Here is a 16,257-nt window from a genome sequence, read left to right as displayed (position 1 = left end):
ACACCTCTCTGACTTCACCAGAGGTGTGCTGAGGAAGGGGACGCAAAAGCTGCCAGACTTCCCCGACTCGGGGAGAAAGGAGACGGAAGCCATTCAGGCGACCGGACCACCCGAGCAGGAGAGACCGGCAACTCCAGCTCGGAGAGACACCGCAACTCTGCAGGAAACCCTCGAGGAAGGAGACACGAGGCTCGCCTCCCTGCAAGAAGAAGGCAGTCACCTGAGGGAAGAACTGGAGCCACAGAGACAACAACGGGCTCGAGCCGCTCCAGTGGTTGACCCGAACACCCTCGACGCCGTGACACAACTAGAATCTGAGGTGTCTCCACTGGAAGGGATCGAAGGTCACCTGGAGGAGGAAACCCAGCATCCTCCAAGGACCACTGAAGAGCAAAAGCAGAGGAAGGCACTGAAACTTGGGACCGAAAAGACGATGCCTCTGACCGAGCGGCTTGATGAGCCGGACGAAGATGAGACCGGGCCACGAACTCAGACGATCCAGCCGCAAGACTGGGAGAGCCAGGGCCTTCCCGCTCGCCTAGCTTCGGCTGCCTCCGTCCAGGATGCGGGGGGCCTCCAGCAGCAACTGCAAGCCTACGCTTTGGAAAGGGAACGAGTGTTGGCCGTTTTCGACGAGAAGGTGAGGGAAAACAGCCAGCTGAAAAGGGCGTATCACGCAATGATGGACCTGCTGGTGGCCAAAGAAGCAGAGCTCGGGAAGCTGCGAGGCGAAAATCAGACACGGCGCCCTCGCTCTGACGGCGGCGGGGAGGACATGTTTCGAGAAGCGATCCGGCACTTATCACGCCTCGTCCGAGCCAAAGACATTGAAATCGGTGCCTTGAGCCAGAAATGTCAGACTTTACTGACCATCTGGCAAACGTCCGACGCTGGCCATGAGGTTCGGGGCGTGGACGCGAATCAGTTGGAGGAGCTTCTCCGGGAACGGGACACGTTGAAGCAGCGGGTCAACGTGCTGGAGGAGTGGCAGCGGCTGGTGCTGACCGAGGTGCACAATCTGCAGCGGGAGTCATCCCAACTTCAGAAGGAACTCCCACCACTCGAGGCCCGGGCCTTAGTGGACAGCGAGGAGAAGTCTCGGCGACAGATGCACCCTGCCGCCCCGTTGCCCCGTTCTCAAGGGGATGCGACCCAACTCCGGCTCTTGGGGAAGAGACTGGCACAGATGCAGCTCGGCCTAGAGCAGCTCTGCAATGCCGAGGAGGTTCTCTTGGGTCCACCCGACCTCACGTCACCACAGCCGCCCGCCGCATCGTCGCGGACTTGCGAGGCAGCCGGCTCTCAGGAGGCAATTAAGTCCGAGGCGCTGGGCGAGTCTTCGAAAGGGCCGCCAGCAGAGATGGAAGCCTTAAGGCGAGCCACGGAGGAAAAAGACGCAGCCATCAGAAGCCTCCAGGAGGAGACTCAGAGACTGTCCGAGGCGATGGCCGCCACCTCGGAACTGGAGAGAGAACGGCACGCACAGACGGATTCCGAAATTCAGCGGCTCAAGGAGAAACAAGAGGCTTTACAGAACACGCTGGAGGACAAAGAGCTCTTAATCGAGGCGCAGAGGGAGGAATTCCTTTCTCTGAGGGAAAACCTCACGACCCAAGCGAGCGAAAACGAACTTTTGAGGCAGGCGGTGACAAACCTGAAGGAGAGGATAGTCCATCTGGAAGCGGATGCGTGCCAAGTCAAACAGGAAAATGCAAAACTGCTGGAAAGGTCCAGGGAGAAGGACACCGAAAACCAAGCCTTACAAGAGACGAACATGCGCCTCTCTATGACGCTGAGGGAGAAGGAATTCGAATGCGTCTCCGTGAAGAAGGCGGCTCTGGCTTTTGAGTGCCTCCTGAGAGAAAAAGAACAGGGCCGGGCTGGGGAATTAAGCCAGCTTCGCAATGCAGTGACCTCCATGCAGGAAAAGAGCATTCTCTTTCAGCGCGAGAGAGATGAGGCGGCGCTGGCGCTGAGACAGGAACGAGTGGAAAACTGCGCCCTGCGGGAGGAGGTTCGCCTTTTGCGGGACCAGGAAGCGCGCTTAGGCCAGGAGCTGGGGAGGTCTCGGACTCAGGCTTCAGAATGCGAAGACGCGCATCTCCGGGCAGCGCGGCTGGCAGAAGACAGAGCGGCTCAACTCAGGAGGAAAGTCACGGCGCTAGAGGAGAGGCTCCTGTCATCTTCCCACGCCATGCAGAAGGCGAGCCAGCGGGCCGCTGCCCGGCTCGGGTCCCTGCAGGAGCAACTGACTGCGGTCACCCAGCAGAAAGAGGAGACTGCCCTCCAGCTGTCCGCCTCCTGGGAAGCAGAGAAGCAGCACGCCGGAGCCCTGGCCAACCTGAAGGTGGTCCTGGCCGAATGGATGCAAAAGGCAGACGGTCTGGAAGGGAAGCTGAGGTCGCTGCAGGGACGGCTGGAGAGAGCGCAAGCCGCCTCGCGCCTGCAGGAGGAGCAGATCGGAGAACTGCAGCGACAAGACGAGGCCCGACAGGAAGTGCTGGAGGACGTCCAAAAGAAGTGGACCGGCTTAGTGAGCACCCTGGAAGGAAAAGCAGACAAGGCCCTCCTGAGAAAGCTCTTCACGGACGCCTTGCAAAGCGCCAGACACGAACGCCGGGAAGCGTTCCGACGGATGGGAAGCACCCTGGGTGTGGAAAGGGAGGAAATGGAGCAGTTGCTGCAGGAAGAGCAGGGCGGCCTTACCGGATGGGTGACCGGGCGGCTCGGATCCCGCAGTGCCCCCGACACGCCTCGGAGACCCAGCCAGCAATCCGAGCTCAAGAGTTCCTTCTCGGAGCTTCTGGTGAATTTTCTAGAAGCTGAGTCTCAGGGAGCTTCTCCACCACGACAGCTCCCCGCTCAGCCCAGGAAGCGTCCCGAAGCACCCGCCAGGCAGAGACTGGCTAAGAACGTGCCAGCTCTTCTGAGACCCGCCCTCGCAGCCACCCCCAGAAGATCGGATGGGAATCCCTGCTCCCCAGCCGTGTCTCTCATCGACCCACCCGGCCCCGGAACCGGAGGGTCTGGGCACCTTCTCTTAGACGCCGTGACCGACGTCGTGCCCACGGGCACACCTTGGCTGCTGCCACCCGCCAAGAGTGCTGCCGGGCTGCTCCAAGGCCTGTCCAAGCCCTAGAGGCTCCCCAAGCCGCAGAGGAGACGACGGCGCTTTCAGGAAAGCCGGTCCCCGCTGCGGGTTCCTTAGCACGGAGTGGCCTTGTGCTAAAGGTCACAGGTTTCTCTGCGGCTTTACTCGAGCTTTCAAAGAAATAGCTAGGGTTCACGCTTTCAAAAGGGGGTCGCTGCAGGTAGTCACCCAGCTTAAAGCGGACGGACGGATGTCACTTCTCTGGAGAGCAGGCTTGGCACGGGTGGGATCGCAGGCTGTGGGCCAAGGACGCTTCCGATTCTGTTTGTCACGCTGTCACCGTCTCCGAGGAGCTGGGGGGCGTGGGGCGGGGGGTGGGGGTTGGGTCTGGGAGGTGGGGGGGTTGCGGGCGGGTGGGGGGTGGGGGGGTGGGAAGAGTGGGGGGGTGGGAAGGGCGGGGGTGGGGGAGGGGGGCGTTTATTGAGCTTTCCCTCGGGGAGCGGGAACCTAACTTGCCTTAGTGCTGCAGAATCAGAAAGCGCGCGAGGGCGCCCACTCCCGGGACAGTAGGAAGAAAGGGGAAGGGCACCAACGTGCAAGGGGCAGGCATCCAAACTTCAGGAAGAAAGCTTGGTTTCCCCCGGCTCGGCTTGGTCCTCCTCCTCTTTCCACTGCCTGGGAAACCGCCCTCGGGTGCTCTCCGGCCTCTGGGACAGACAGGAAAGAAAACTCCTAAGCACGGGAGGATCTTATTCCCTGACTCGCTTTTGGTTGCAAAGCCAGTCACCTGACCTCAGAGATCTTTGCAAGGGTTTACGAACTGCATCTTGTTGTTTTCCAAAGCAGGGGTCTGTGGTCTGTGGTCCGGATGGACACCGACTGACTGAACCGGCGCCTCGCGATGGGCATGGAAGCCGCTTCCGCCCCCAAGCCCATCAGAGGGCCGTGGTCAACGCCCTCCCCCCGCCCCGTTTCCTCAACAGCCCCTCCAAATCTCCATCGCCTGCCTCAAGCGGGATCGTCCTCATACCGTTCGGGACCCGAAGAGATCAGAGGCCAGCTAGTCAAGAACTCTCCGTTTCCCGCACCCCCCCCACCCCCGTTTGAATGTCCCTCTATTTCTCTCCACCCACCCCTCCCCTTTCCCTTTGGGGTTTTCCAGGAAGAGGGATTCAGCTTGGCAGTTCCAGGGTCCCGGCTCCACGTGGGATGCCCTGGGAACCATCTGCTCAGCCTCCCCCTAAGATCTCGTTGCCTCAGTTTGCCAGCTGCTTTCTCTTCGGCCCGTCTCTTTCCTTAAGCCGCTGAGCACACCCAAGTGTCTCCCGGCATCCACACCTCTCCTTTCTGCTCCTCCACCACCGCCTTCTCTCTCTACCTTTCACGGCTAAGCTGCTGCCAAAAGACCTCGACTCCTCTCCTCGTCAGCCATCCAGTCATCGGCTCGTCTCTCACCGGCTCCTCGAAAGACTCCCCAAATCTCGTCGCCGTCCCGTCCTAGCAAGAGGCCAGGGCACGCCCTTCGGTTCCTTCGTCTTCCTAAACTCTCTGTGGTGTCTGAGGAATGCTGCCCACGTCTTCAGTCTCTGCAAGTTCTCTCCACCCTCTTTCTCTGGGGGATGGCCCCCTCCCCAGGTGCCCTTCCTAACCTCAGACCCCTCTGTCTCACTTTCCTCTGCGGCTTCTCCTCCCGACCACTTCTCAAAGGGTTCTGTTCTCGAAGGCACGGTCTTCAGGGAACAGGAACCCCTCGGGTCTCAGAGCAAGCTCATGCGCTCTCCTACGATTCGACTCGCCCCCCGGATGCCCAGGGCTTCTGAGTGCGTACGACTGATGTCACCCTGCCCCTGACTCCACGCTGCTTTCTCTAACTGTCTGCTGGACGCACCCTCAGGATGTCCAAAGGCTTCTCAAAACCGACACGTCCAAAAGGGAGCCCGGTATCCTCCAACAAAACCCCCCCCTCCTCTTACCTTCCTTTCATCCCCTCAGAAAACCTCTGCCCATCTCATCACCCGAGAGCAGAGCGAGAGGCCTCAGGGCCACGCTTGAGCTCTCTGTCTCACCCACTTCACAGTCTACCGACTCCCAAAGGGAGCCGAGCGCCTTCCCGTGTTTGCCTTCCCTGCTGCTCTGCCGCATGCCTTCCTGTCTCTTGCACGCAACCAGCCCCGTAGACTCCTTACTGATCTTGCCGGCTGGCCTCCTGGCACACCCCCCCCCCCCCCCCGCTTGAATCCATCCTCCACACTGTTGGGAGGGTGACCCAAGAGGAAAACCCTGCCGTTGCTGACACCACGGTGCCCGGCCCCCACAGGGCTGGACGTGGGCAAGAAAGTAACCAAAGTTTCTGAGGTTGTTTTGCAGAACAACAGGAAGACGGCAGATCAGAGAGCAGCTTGAATGGCAGCCCCCCCCCCGCCCCCCCGGCCCCCGCCCGAGCGGACATCGTGCAGAGGCTTGGACCAGCTGAAATGACGGATCGCCCACTTCCCGCGTCACGGACAGAGATCCTCGGCGTGCAACACGTCGAACCCCACTGACTTTGCACTTGTGACCCACGAAGAAATACCAGTGACAGTCGCACCTGAGCAGAGGACTCTTCAAGCTTCACCCCCAGCGCTCTCCTGGTCCCACCCCTACCCCGAACCCCAGATAAACGCCCCAACGTTTTGTTTTCCCTTTGAGGAGGCGGGTTTGAGTTTTACTCCCACCTCCTTGTCTGGCCGCCTCTTGATCATAAACCTCTTTCCTTGCTGCAACCCTGACGTCTCACTGATTGGCTTGGCTGCGAAATCGGGTACCCGGACCTGAGTTTGTGTGTGGTCCCATCGCTTCCCTGCTTGAAAGGAATCCAGGGTTCTCCACTGCCTGCAGGCCAAACTGGAGCAGAATCTCCAAGGCCTTGCCCCTGCAGCCTTCCTCCCTGCTCCTCACCCACACGTGGGCCACCCTCCCACCACGCGCGACTCTCTGCAGACCCCAAACAGGTTCTGCCTCAAAGGACTTCAAGCTCATCGAGCCTAATCGTAGCAGGGTAACTCCTTCAATCCAGTGCACACCGAAAGTCTTTAATTTTCCTCTGCCTGACCTAGATGGCGAGGGATGGATTCCTATGCACCTTAGGTTGATGGGGATTTCTGAACACTAAACACGTGAGTTCAATGGCAATTTCTTATTTATTTACACAGGCAGCCTATGCGAGGACACTCTACACCATGTGTAGCCACATAGGAAAGTGCGCTTGGGGAGAGAGTAAATACGCAAGTGGGTGGGGGACAGTCTTTGTAGTATCAGGAGAGGTGCGCTGTCCCCTGGTTTCCACAGGAATGTGGGACTGGCTCATTTGAATAATTTCACAGGTGAGCAGGGAACTTGAGACCACTACTTGGGGAGCACCCATGCCTGCTCCCTGTGATGAAGGGGTTGTTTGGCGAGGGGATCTTGTCTCTGGGAGCTGTGGAGGAGGGAAACTTGCAGGTAGGCCATTTGAGGCCCTCTTCGTTTACCAGGTTTCAAAGCAACACTTCATATTGAATCTTCATCTCAGGCCTCATAGTACAGTTGTCTCTCTGATGCCTTGACATCGTCTTACACCCTGGTGATATCTGAGACATTTAGGGAGGAAGAGAAATGCTTCCCTGGGAAACAATGTTGGCACTAGACCAGGAGGGAGAGGGGGTCATCGACAACCTTGAGTGTATGAACTTTCATTGATATTCACTCGCTTGATCCCAAGAGAATTCCCAAGCAGCCAAAGGTTCTGTGGGAGAGGTGACATCCTGCAGCTCCATCATATTTGGCAATGGAGGGAGGACAGGGGAGGGCACCCCATCTGGCAGGTCGCACATGCCACAGGGCCCAGGTTTGGATCCATCCTATTGCAAGGAAGCCTTGGTAACCTTCTCGCACTTGGTTTTGTTTTGTTTTGTTTTGTTTTTGAGGAACATTAGCCCTGAGCTAACTGCCGCCAATCTTCCTCTTTTTGCTGAGGAAGGTTGGCCCTGAGCTTACATCCGTGCCCATCTTCCTCCACTTTATATGTGGGACCCCTACCACAGCATGGCGTGCCAAGCAGGGCCATGTCCGCACCGTGGATCCGAACTGGCGAACCCCGGGCTGCTGAAGCAGAACGTGTGCACTTAACTGCTGTGCCACCGGGCCAGCCGCATCTTCCCGCACTTGTTGGATGCTACTTCCAGGACTAAAGTGATAATAGGCAGCTGGGGATGGAGGCTCAGCGTCTGGGAGAGATTCTGTTTCCAGAAGAGGCCAGTGTGTGGCCAGTAATTGCTGCTCTAATACGGCAGAATGCAGGGCCAAGGAGGCGGGCTTCTTGCATCAGGAACCCACAGACAACTTATGCATGTGCTGGGTTTTCCAGAGACTCCAGGAAGCATGAGAGGAGGTTGCCGAAGCCTCTTCCCCACAAGAGTCTCTGAGGGCTCTAGTGGGAGGGCCTGTTGATTTTAATTTGGACAGCTCCTAGAGTCCTTTGTTGGAGGGGGTCCCCACTGAAGCTGGGCTCATTTATAAGTCACAGCATAAATGGCCTTAAGTAAAATTTGTAGACAAGGACTATATTGCCTCCAGAAGCAAAAAGGGATCACATGATATTGGATTGTACGTCCTTCACAAGTGTGTCAAACAAATGTCCTCGAAGGAGGAGGTCATAAAAGTCATGTCATGCCTGTACTCCTGGAGAAAGGGGGATCCGGTGCCTGCAAAGACTGCCTGTGAGAGCAGAACAGCTTAGTTCCTGTGGGTAACAAGGCAAAAACATGTCCCCTCAGAGGTGATGGCAAACTGTGGCTCGGAGGATGTTGAAACAGGCTCTGAACAGAGCATATTAACCCAATCTATAACAGCAAAATGTTCAGCCACGTGTAAATGTAGTTGGGCCCAGGAGGTTTAAGTGGACCAGGGTTTATTTCCTTCAGGTACAGTCAGACTCAAAGACACAGAAATAACTGTCACGAAGGAAGAAGCTTTCTCTCCTCACAGATTCCGAGCAAAAGAAGGCAGGGTACACCATGGAGGGCCACACAGGGCAGCACCAGGGTCGGTCAGGAGACAGACGGAGCGAGGGGAAAACGTGGGCGAGAGCCTTTCGAGTGGATTCCACGGGAAGGAAGGAGTGAGGCAGGGTGAGCAGGTGTTGGCTTGGCTGGTTTGAATCATTTCAGTGGGCTCAGGGCACAGCAGTGTCCCTGGTTGTCTGGTCCCCGTCCCTGGGGTGACGAGGGCAAGGGAAGGGTGGCCCAGAGTGGAAGAGCCTCGGAGAGGAGGGGGTTGAGGGTGTTGACTCTAGATGATTACGTACGAAAGGATTGCTCAGAGGAGTCATTTACTATCTGTAGCAACTAGTTAACCCTGGCAGGGCAGTTCCTCCAAGGTTGCCGAGGCCTCGGATGTCAAAGCCTTAAATACAGAAACTAGAAAACATGCTCATTTCACTAGGTATAACCATAATTTCAGCTCTTGTGTAAAGTCCATGATGGTTTCCAAACTAGGGCATGTTAGCAGATGTTAAAGTTAGTTCAGAAACTATGTTGTGGAGGCACAAAGGCCAGTTAGAACCCTTTATCTTTTTGCCATATAAATTACTCTAGTAAATTTTCAATTTCTAATTGGGCCAAATTGTGAACCTTTCTGGAATTAGGTCTTTTGTGTGATTGCTTCCTCCGCACGTATCCAGGTTTCTCTCCTTTATTTATCTTTAGATTGGTCTGATGGTCACAGGATGCACTTGGGGCTGGGGGAGTGTCTTTCTGCTCTGCTCTTGTTTATCAGTTTTCCCTCCAGAGAGGCTCAGGTCGGGAGCATCAGGGTTAGGGGCTCTCTCACAGCAATGGTTGTATTTAAGTCAGGTTTGAATTAACACCTTCACTGTGCCACAGGGGTGCTGTGCATTGTTTTCCTCATAACCCTGAGGATCAGAGTTTTGTGCCACCCCGGCTTAGGTGACAGGGTGCATTGGAGGAGCCCAGGGCCCCCAGCATGCAGACGTTGAGGGGTGGAAGCCATCTTCTGCTGCAGCCCTACCTTCTCCCCGCTGGGCACTGCTTCCCTCCCCCCACCTTCTCTCTGTACTTATTCCCTCGGGATATTTTTGCCTGGAGAGTCACAGTGTTTGTGTTTCTCCATCGGATGACATGTGGGCAGAACTTCAGGGTGGTTATGTGGAAAGGAACCAGGTGTCGGGCCTCAAAGACAAGTGTTCTTTCCCTCCAGGAATGCCAGTCAATCTCCCCAGTGTTGAAGTCCACATCCAGGAGGTCATTTTGTCTATGGCCGAGGTGGGGGCCTCGAGCCCCTTGATGACCAGATTAGTCCTTTGGCATGCTGGTCAGGAACAACGCTAAGCACAGCCCAAGTGTGCTGGTTCAGAGTTTCACGTTGGGAGAGAAGTAGAACACCACACGCTCCCCCATAGACACTTGTTCTTTTTGATCTGTGCCTGGGCCATGGGCTCCCATGCTCGTGGACCTCGAAACCCTTATGGGTCTGGAGAGCCCCTGACAGCAGCATGATGAGCAGCAGCACAGGAGATGGGTGAGCTCACTGCCTTTGCCTGAACAGCCCTGACTCTGGAGGGAACCAGGGAGTCATTCTGAAATCTTCCTGGGGTCATGGCCTTCTCCTTTCCTCAAGCCAAACAAGGGGTCATCCCCAGGACTGTGCTGGGGGGACACTTTCCCAAACAGTGTCTCTGTGACCGCCCCAAGCAGCCACTGATGGTCATCAGACTAGACACAGTGACTAAGGAGCATCAGCCTGAGATTCAGGAAATGGAACTCAAGCATCCACCAGTTAGGAGGTTGTGTTGTCGCTGCCCTCAGGTAGGAGGCTGGGAGACCACCTGCCAGACACAGGCCACACCTGATGGCACCTCACTCTGGGATAGAGTCAACTAAGAATAAGTCTTGCTTTCTGGGGAAGAATGAGACACTGGGGTGGGGAAGAGATGGCAGCATCCACTTGAGAGAACAGAACATGAGCTAAAGCCCAAGCTGGCCGGCAATGGGCCCTCACTCCCAAGATAGTAACTGCTGCCAATGACCCCGATAGTTAGCAAAGGAGTAGTTAGTGAGCACTGCCCAGGTGTCCTCAGGTGAGGTTGGGCCATCCTCCTTGTGATGCCAACTGTTTTAGTCACTTCACTCCATTGGTGAGAGGGAGATTTCCACCCTAGACTCATGGGGCTGGCTAAACACAGTACACTCGACAGTGGACAGGTGGAATGGACAGCAGTTTATTAGTTTATCATATATTCTCACAGCCCCAGGAGGAGGACAGCACACACCATGCAGGGCCACACGGGGACTGCACTTGGGAACAGATGGAACAAGCAGAGGTTTGGGTAGGAACAGGACTGTGTGGTAACAAGAGGGTGAAGTGAGCCCTGGTTCCCACAGGAGGGTGTGGTGGGCTTGTTGGAATGATTCTCTGATAGGGAACTGAAGCCTGAGGTCAGGAACAAGCAGGCACTGTGTCTGCTCCCTGTGATGAGAAGGGGTGTTTGGCCAGGGGCCCTTATCTGCGGGAGAAGAGGGGGCAGAGGAGTGGGGAATTGCAGTTAGGCCATTTGAAGTCCCCTTGATTTATCAGATGTCAAGACAGGTCATAATATTGAATCTTAATTTCATGCTTTATGTCACAAGAAGTTATTAAAAATAATTCTTGGCTCTGGCCCGGTGGTAGTTGGTTAAGTTGGTGCACTCCGCTTCGGTGGCTCAGAATTCACCAGTTTGGATCCCAGACACAGACCTATGCATCGCTTATCAAGCCATGCTGTGGCAGGTGCTCCACATACAAAGTAGAAGAAGATGGTCACAGATGTTAGCTCAGGTCCAATCTTCCTCAAAAAAGAAAATTAAATTAATAAGTAATTCTTCCTAGAAGTGATAACACAGTTCAGCAATATGCTAGGATAGAAAATAAACATGTAAAAGTCAGTTGTATTTCTATGTACTAGCAATGAACATGTGCATAGGACACCAAAATTAAAAGTACACTTGGGATCACTAATAAAAATAAAAGACTTAGGTGTAAATCCAACAAAACATGTCCAGGACTTGTATGGCGAACTCTACACAACACTGATAATAGCAGTGAAACAGCTAAATAAGTGGAGAAAAATACCATGTTCCTGAATTGGAAGACGAAATATAGTAAAGATGTCAATACTCCGTAACTGTTATACAGATTTAATGCAATCAAAATCCAGTAAATTGGTTTTGTAGCTAGAGACAAAGTAATTCCAAAATCTGTACAGAAAGAGAAAGGAATTAAAATAGCTTAAACAACTCTGACAAGGAAGAAGTGGGAGTAATCGAGCTACTCAGTTTCATAACTTATTACACAGGTACCGTAAGCAAGACTGTGTAATATTTGCAGAGGGATTGACACATAGATCAATGGAACTGAACAAAGAACCCAGATATAGTCCCAACAAATATGCCCCACTGATTTTTGACAAAGGAGCAACAGCAGTTCAATGGAAGAAAGTTGGTCTTCCAAGAGACTAGAGCTACTTAAGGCTTGGGAGCAAATCACAGGTCAAAACTTAGGCAAATGGAAACACAGGGAAGGAAGAAAATGGTTGACTGAGGTACTACCAGGTGGTGATGGAAAGGGAGGGATAGTTGGCGCCTAGCTCAGGAGTAAAGTTGCAACTACCCAATGAGAGCTTATTTCATCTTTCTGAATTTAGCTGCTTCTGATTGACCATTTCCACAGACGCTGGTGATTTTCCCGTCAGCTACCACACTCCAAACTCAGGTCACCACTAATTGTGTATACGGTGCCCCAGACTCCGTTAGCCTGCCCATTAGCATCGTTCTCAGGCTATATGAGATGGCAAGATGGCTCTCAGTAGCTTGAAAGGTACATCCTCCCAGGTTCAAGTCTGGCCAAAAAGAGAGCTCTTCCAGACTTAGTAACTCCTGGTTTGGTTCAACTCCTTGGACTCGTTCAGATTGGACTCACCTGGTCACCGCCCTCCCTTGCCCCAACACACACATACACGCAATCCTAAAGTATCACTGGGGTGTTCTGGGTATCATTGCCAGGCCGCGGTAAGGTTCTGCCCCCCGTGCCAAGCATGGAGCCTCATGTGATACAAGTGGACTGAAAGGAGAGTTTAGTTCTTCAGAATAAACTCTAGCTGTTGTTCGAGCAGAAAGCAATCCTGGACAGCCAAGGCAGCAAATGTCCACTTGAGCCTCATGGGGAGAAAGGCCATGGTTCATGCCCAGCTTTCTCTCCCAATATTAGTGTTCACAGGGATCGAAACTCCAGTTTCTCTTTTCTTGACTTTGTCAGAGGAGACAGACTAGCCGGCAGCCACCTTCTCTGGCTGGGACATTGTTCATGGCTCCCCCAGTACAGTCGCAAACTTGGAGGCATCATGCAGCTTGAGATGGTTAAGCTCACCATTTCCAGACTCTACTGCTATGTCCTAAAGTTTCAGCCCCTTGATCAGGAGCTTAAATGGAATGAGCTGGCCCTGCCTGAGGGAAGCCTTTGGGGTGGCCTCACAATGAAAAACTGACCAGAGTCCTCTGAATCACCAGTTTTTCTGAATCAGAGGCTCAGCAAAGAACACAAGAATTCTTTGCTCATCGATCAACAGAGGTGTATTGGTGCGGCTGCCTCCACCTTCTTCCAGTCCCCCTCAGCCTCCTCATCTAGACGGATGGGATACACACCTTCTACTGTGTGTTGTTGACACTTCATACCCACTCACACGTGTGGACTGTGTATGCTGCTGACCTCGACGACTATGCTTGTTGAGTGGCTTGCAATACCCTCTAGGCTGAGGATGAGTCAAAGAAAGTGGTGTATTTCATCTGCTAACCTCTCCGCTTGGCTAAACTGCCCCACCTCAGCCTCGCCCAAGGTCATTTCTACTTTGCAAATCAGTGACACCCATTGGTTCCTCAACTGAATGAACGGGAAGCAAGCTTTTAATATCTGATCTCACCCCGAGGGAGACAGGAGTCCTGGGTTTCTGTTGTTGTGGTTGGTTGGTTGGGAGGTGTCCACGTCCGCCGCCGGAGGGGGGGCGGGGCAAAGGCCAGGGAGCATCTGGGCGGCGGGCGTGCGCGCGCGCGAAGAGCGCGCGGCTGCTGGGCCACCTTGCGGGGAGGCGTCCGCGAGCCGCGCCTGGCCAGAGCCGAGCCCGGCGGAGTCCGGCCGCGCTCTGCTGCTCTCTCCCGGGCCGGGCTCGTCCGTGGACGCCGCTCCGTGTCCCCGCTGGGCACAGCAGCCCGGGCCCTCCACAGCCATGGCCGCTAGCCTGAGGAGGCCCTCCTTCAGCTCCCGCTCTTCCTGCTCGCCGGACACGGACGACCAGGGCGCCTGCGAAGACGATGCCATCTGGGAGAGGTACCTGGGGGCGTGGGCCTGGGGGCTGGTGGGAGGCGAGCGTGTCCCTGAGGAATAGGCTTGTGCGCCGAGAGGTGCCCGTCAGGTCGCGGGACAGCTGTGCGGCGCGCGGAGCGAGGGGGGGCGTCTCTTCGTGCGCGTCACACGTTCATGGAACGGGCGGTGTGTGCCGGGCACGGGGCCAGCCTGGGAATGCGGTGCCCGGGAGTCGGGCGCTGAAGCGGCCCCCGTGGTCTTGGCTCCTTGGAAGGACAGACGCGAAGTCGATAAGGACAGTGGTCTCGATGCGTTCTGAGGAGTGCAGGTCTCCCTGTTTTAGAGGCTACGTTCCGTTGGGGTTTTCATGAAGCCTGTTGTGCCCCTGAAGCTGAGGCCGGTTCAGGGGAAGTGGCCTGTCCAGGGCCACTTGATATTTGTGTGCAGAGCCAGTGATTTCCAAAGCCCTTGACTGTGCAGAAGTCTACCTGTTAGGGGTGGAGTGGGGGCTGTCCGGGGAGCGTTGTGAGCACAGGTTATGTGTCCCACACTTGAAAGTCTGGCAAAGAAAGCGTGAGGCTCGAGGGTGCTCCGTTCGTTCCCGCCTTCCACAGAAAGTCCGGAGAGTTGACTTTGGGACAAGTCCTTCCTTTCCTCTGGTCGGTGCGTGTTCAGTGGTCTGGACACTTGGTGAGCAAGACTGACAGGGTGTTTGACGTACTGGGCCTCACAGCCTAGTTGGAAAGGACAGACAGGCAGCAACTAATTACCTAGGAGATACGTGAAAGCAATTTTGTGTTGAGTGTTGAAAAATACAGCATTTACTGTTAGACTTTGTGGCTTAGGCAGTGATGTTCAAGCTGAGAGCAGATGCCTAAAAGAAAAGGAGGACTTGTGCGGGAGAGTGTTGGGACAGGGCAAGGAAGGAGTATGGCCTGTCAGAGGAGCTGAAAGAGTGCCCTGGAGCCTGGGGCCGCGTAGGGACCTTAGGGTGGGGAAAACAAAACTTTTCGATTAAAGCTGGCGCTTTCTATAGGTTTATGGAGACCAAGCATGGTGATTCAGAACATGGACTCTGGAGCCAGACTCTGTCAAATGGGTCCTAGCTCTGCCACCTATGGGCTGTGTGAACTTGGGCAAGTTACCGTACCATTCTGTGTGTCAGTTTCCTGATCTGTAAGATGGGGATGATTATAACACACCCTCCATAGGTGAGTGTAAAGCTGAAAGGATATTTCCTATCAGTAAAGTACTTAGAGCAGTGTCTGGCCTATAGTAGGTGTTAGTAGTGGTTGATTAAATAAATGGATAAATACATACATAAGTATTAAAGGCTCGGAGGCTGTCCCTGGTGAAACGTGTGAACTTGAATGGATTACACCCAACTTTATTTCCTTTCCAGCTTGCACTTGCTACTGACCGCATCTGTAGCACTGTGGAATTAGAAATAATCTCTCTCAAATTGGCTGCTCTTGGTAAAAGAATCTACTGCTGTCAAAATTATCCCAGGGAAATAAAAGCCTTTTCAGTAGCATTTTAGGGTTAGGCTTATTTAATACGTATTGTTTATATTGGTTTGTTTACTATTTGTTGGTAACTTTTTTTTTTTGCAAAGCTGCTCCGTTAAGAAAAGCAGATTAGCTATAAAATAGTTCAGACACAAAGAAAAGTAGAGAGTCGTGTAAGCAGAGCACGCCTTTCCTTGACTATCTGTCGAGAGCTTGTGTGATTCCAGCTGCTCTCTGCCTCAGACACGGTGCCCTCTGTGTGTGCAGTCATGTAAACAGTGCAGGGTCTGGAACCGTGGAGAATCTAAGGCAGTACAGTCATGCTTTGCCTAACAGTGGGCAGAAGTTCCGAGGAGTGTGTCATGGTCAGGCAATCTCGAGACTGTGCAAACACCATGGAGTTCCTAAACCTAGATGGCAGAGCCTCCTACACACCTAGGCCACATGGGACTAATCTTCTGGGACCCCCGTTGTGGACTGAAACGTCCCGATGTAGGGCATGACTGTACTGCCCAACTCCAAAGGCACGGAAGTGTACCCTGTGGGGCTTTTTAAAAGAACAGAGATGCTCAAGGCCTACTCTGGACCCACTGACTCAGAATCTACTGGGATAGTTCCCGGCTTTAAAGACCAGACATAGTCCTCATCTGGAGACATCTCATCAACGGTTTTTCACACTGGGTTTTCCCTCATCTGAAAAAACGTGCAAAGAGATTGTGAGGATCCATAATTAGTGTTTTAATACATTTTGCAGGACTCAGTGTTTTTCACGTTCCGTGATGCTGTGATCTGCATCTTCCGGGTAATGTGTTAAACCTTTAAATCTTGTCAAAAAGTCATGTCATGACATAGAGAATCCTTCTGTGAATTCCAGGCAGATTGCCATCTTTCTGCTTCCGCCTCCTCACCTTTAAAATGGGGAGAATAACGGTAACCTAGCTTTTGGATGTGAGGATTAAATGAGATAGTTGGTGCAAAGCAGTTAGCACAGGATCTGGCACAAAGTGAAGCCTTCAATAAATTATGATTATAGTAGTTTTGATTTCCCTCCAGTCGGAGTATAATTTAGTTGAAGTTAGTGGCTATGTCACAGCTGTTTCTCAGGCTGGTGTCTGCCACCCTGAGCTAAGCCATACAAATCCCTAGAATAACTTTTCAAAAGCCTGTTAGTCTCTTGAGGCTCCTATACTTCTTTAGTTTATTTTATTTTATTGCAGTAACAGTGGATTCTAACATCATATAGCTTTCAGATGTACGTTGTAATATATTTCGAATTCTGTGTAGATTACA

The 16,257-nt window shown here is 53.7% G+C and overlaps 1 long non-coding RNA gene across 1 annotated transcript in view; it reads left to right on the top strand.

The window, feature by feature from the left end:
* The first annotated feature begins 14,479 nt into the window (after positions 1 to 14,479).
* Positions 14,480 to 16,257, top strand: part of LOC138922128 (uncharacterized) — a 36,623-nt gene continuing 34,845 nt past the window's right edge. Inside the window, exon 1 of the long non-coding RNA XR_011435206.1 lies at positions 14,480 to 14,670. This is a non-coding gene — a long non-coding RNA (uncharacterized lncRNA). The remainder of the gene's footprint in view (positions 14,671 to 16,257) is intronic.

This window comes from Equus caballus, unplaced genomic scaffold (assembly GCF_041296265.1).
Source record: "Equus caballus isolate H_3958 breed thoroughbred unplaced genomic scaffold, TB-T2T haplotype2-0000451, whole genome shotgun sequence".
Classification (NCBI taxonomy): domain Eukaryota; kingdom Metazoa; phylum Chordata; class Mammalia; order Perissodactyla; family Equidae; genus Equus; species Equus caballus.
Note: the sequence above shows the minus strand (reverse complement) of the source record. Positions and strands in the feature narration are given on the sequence as shown.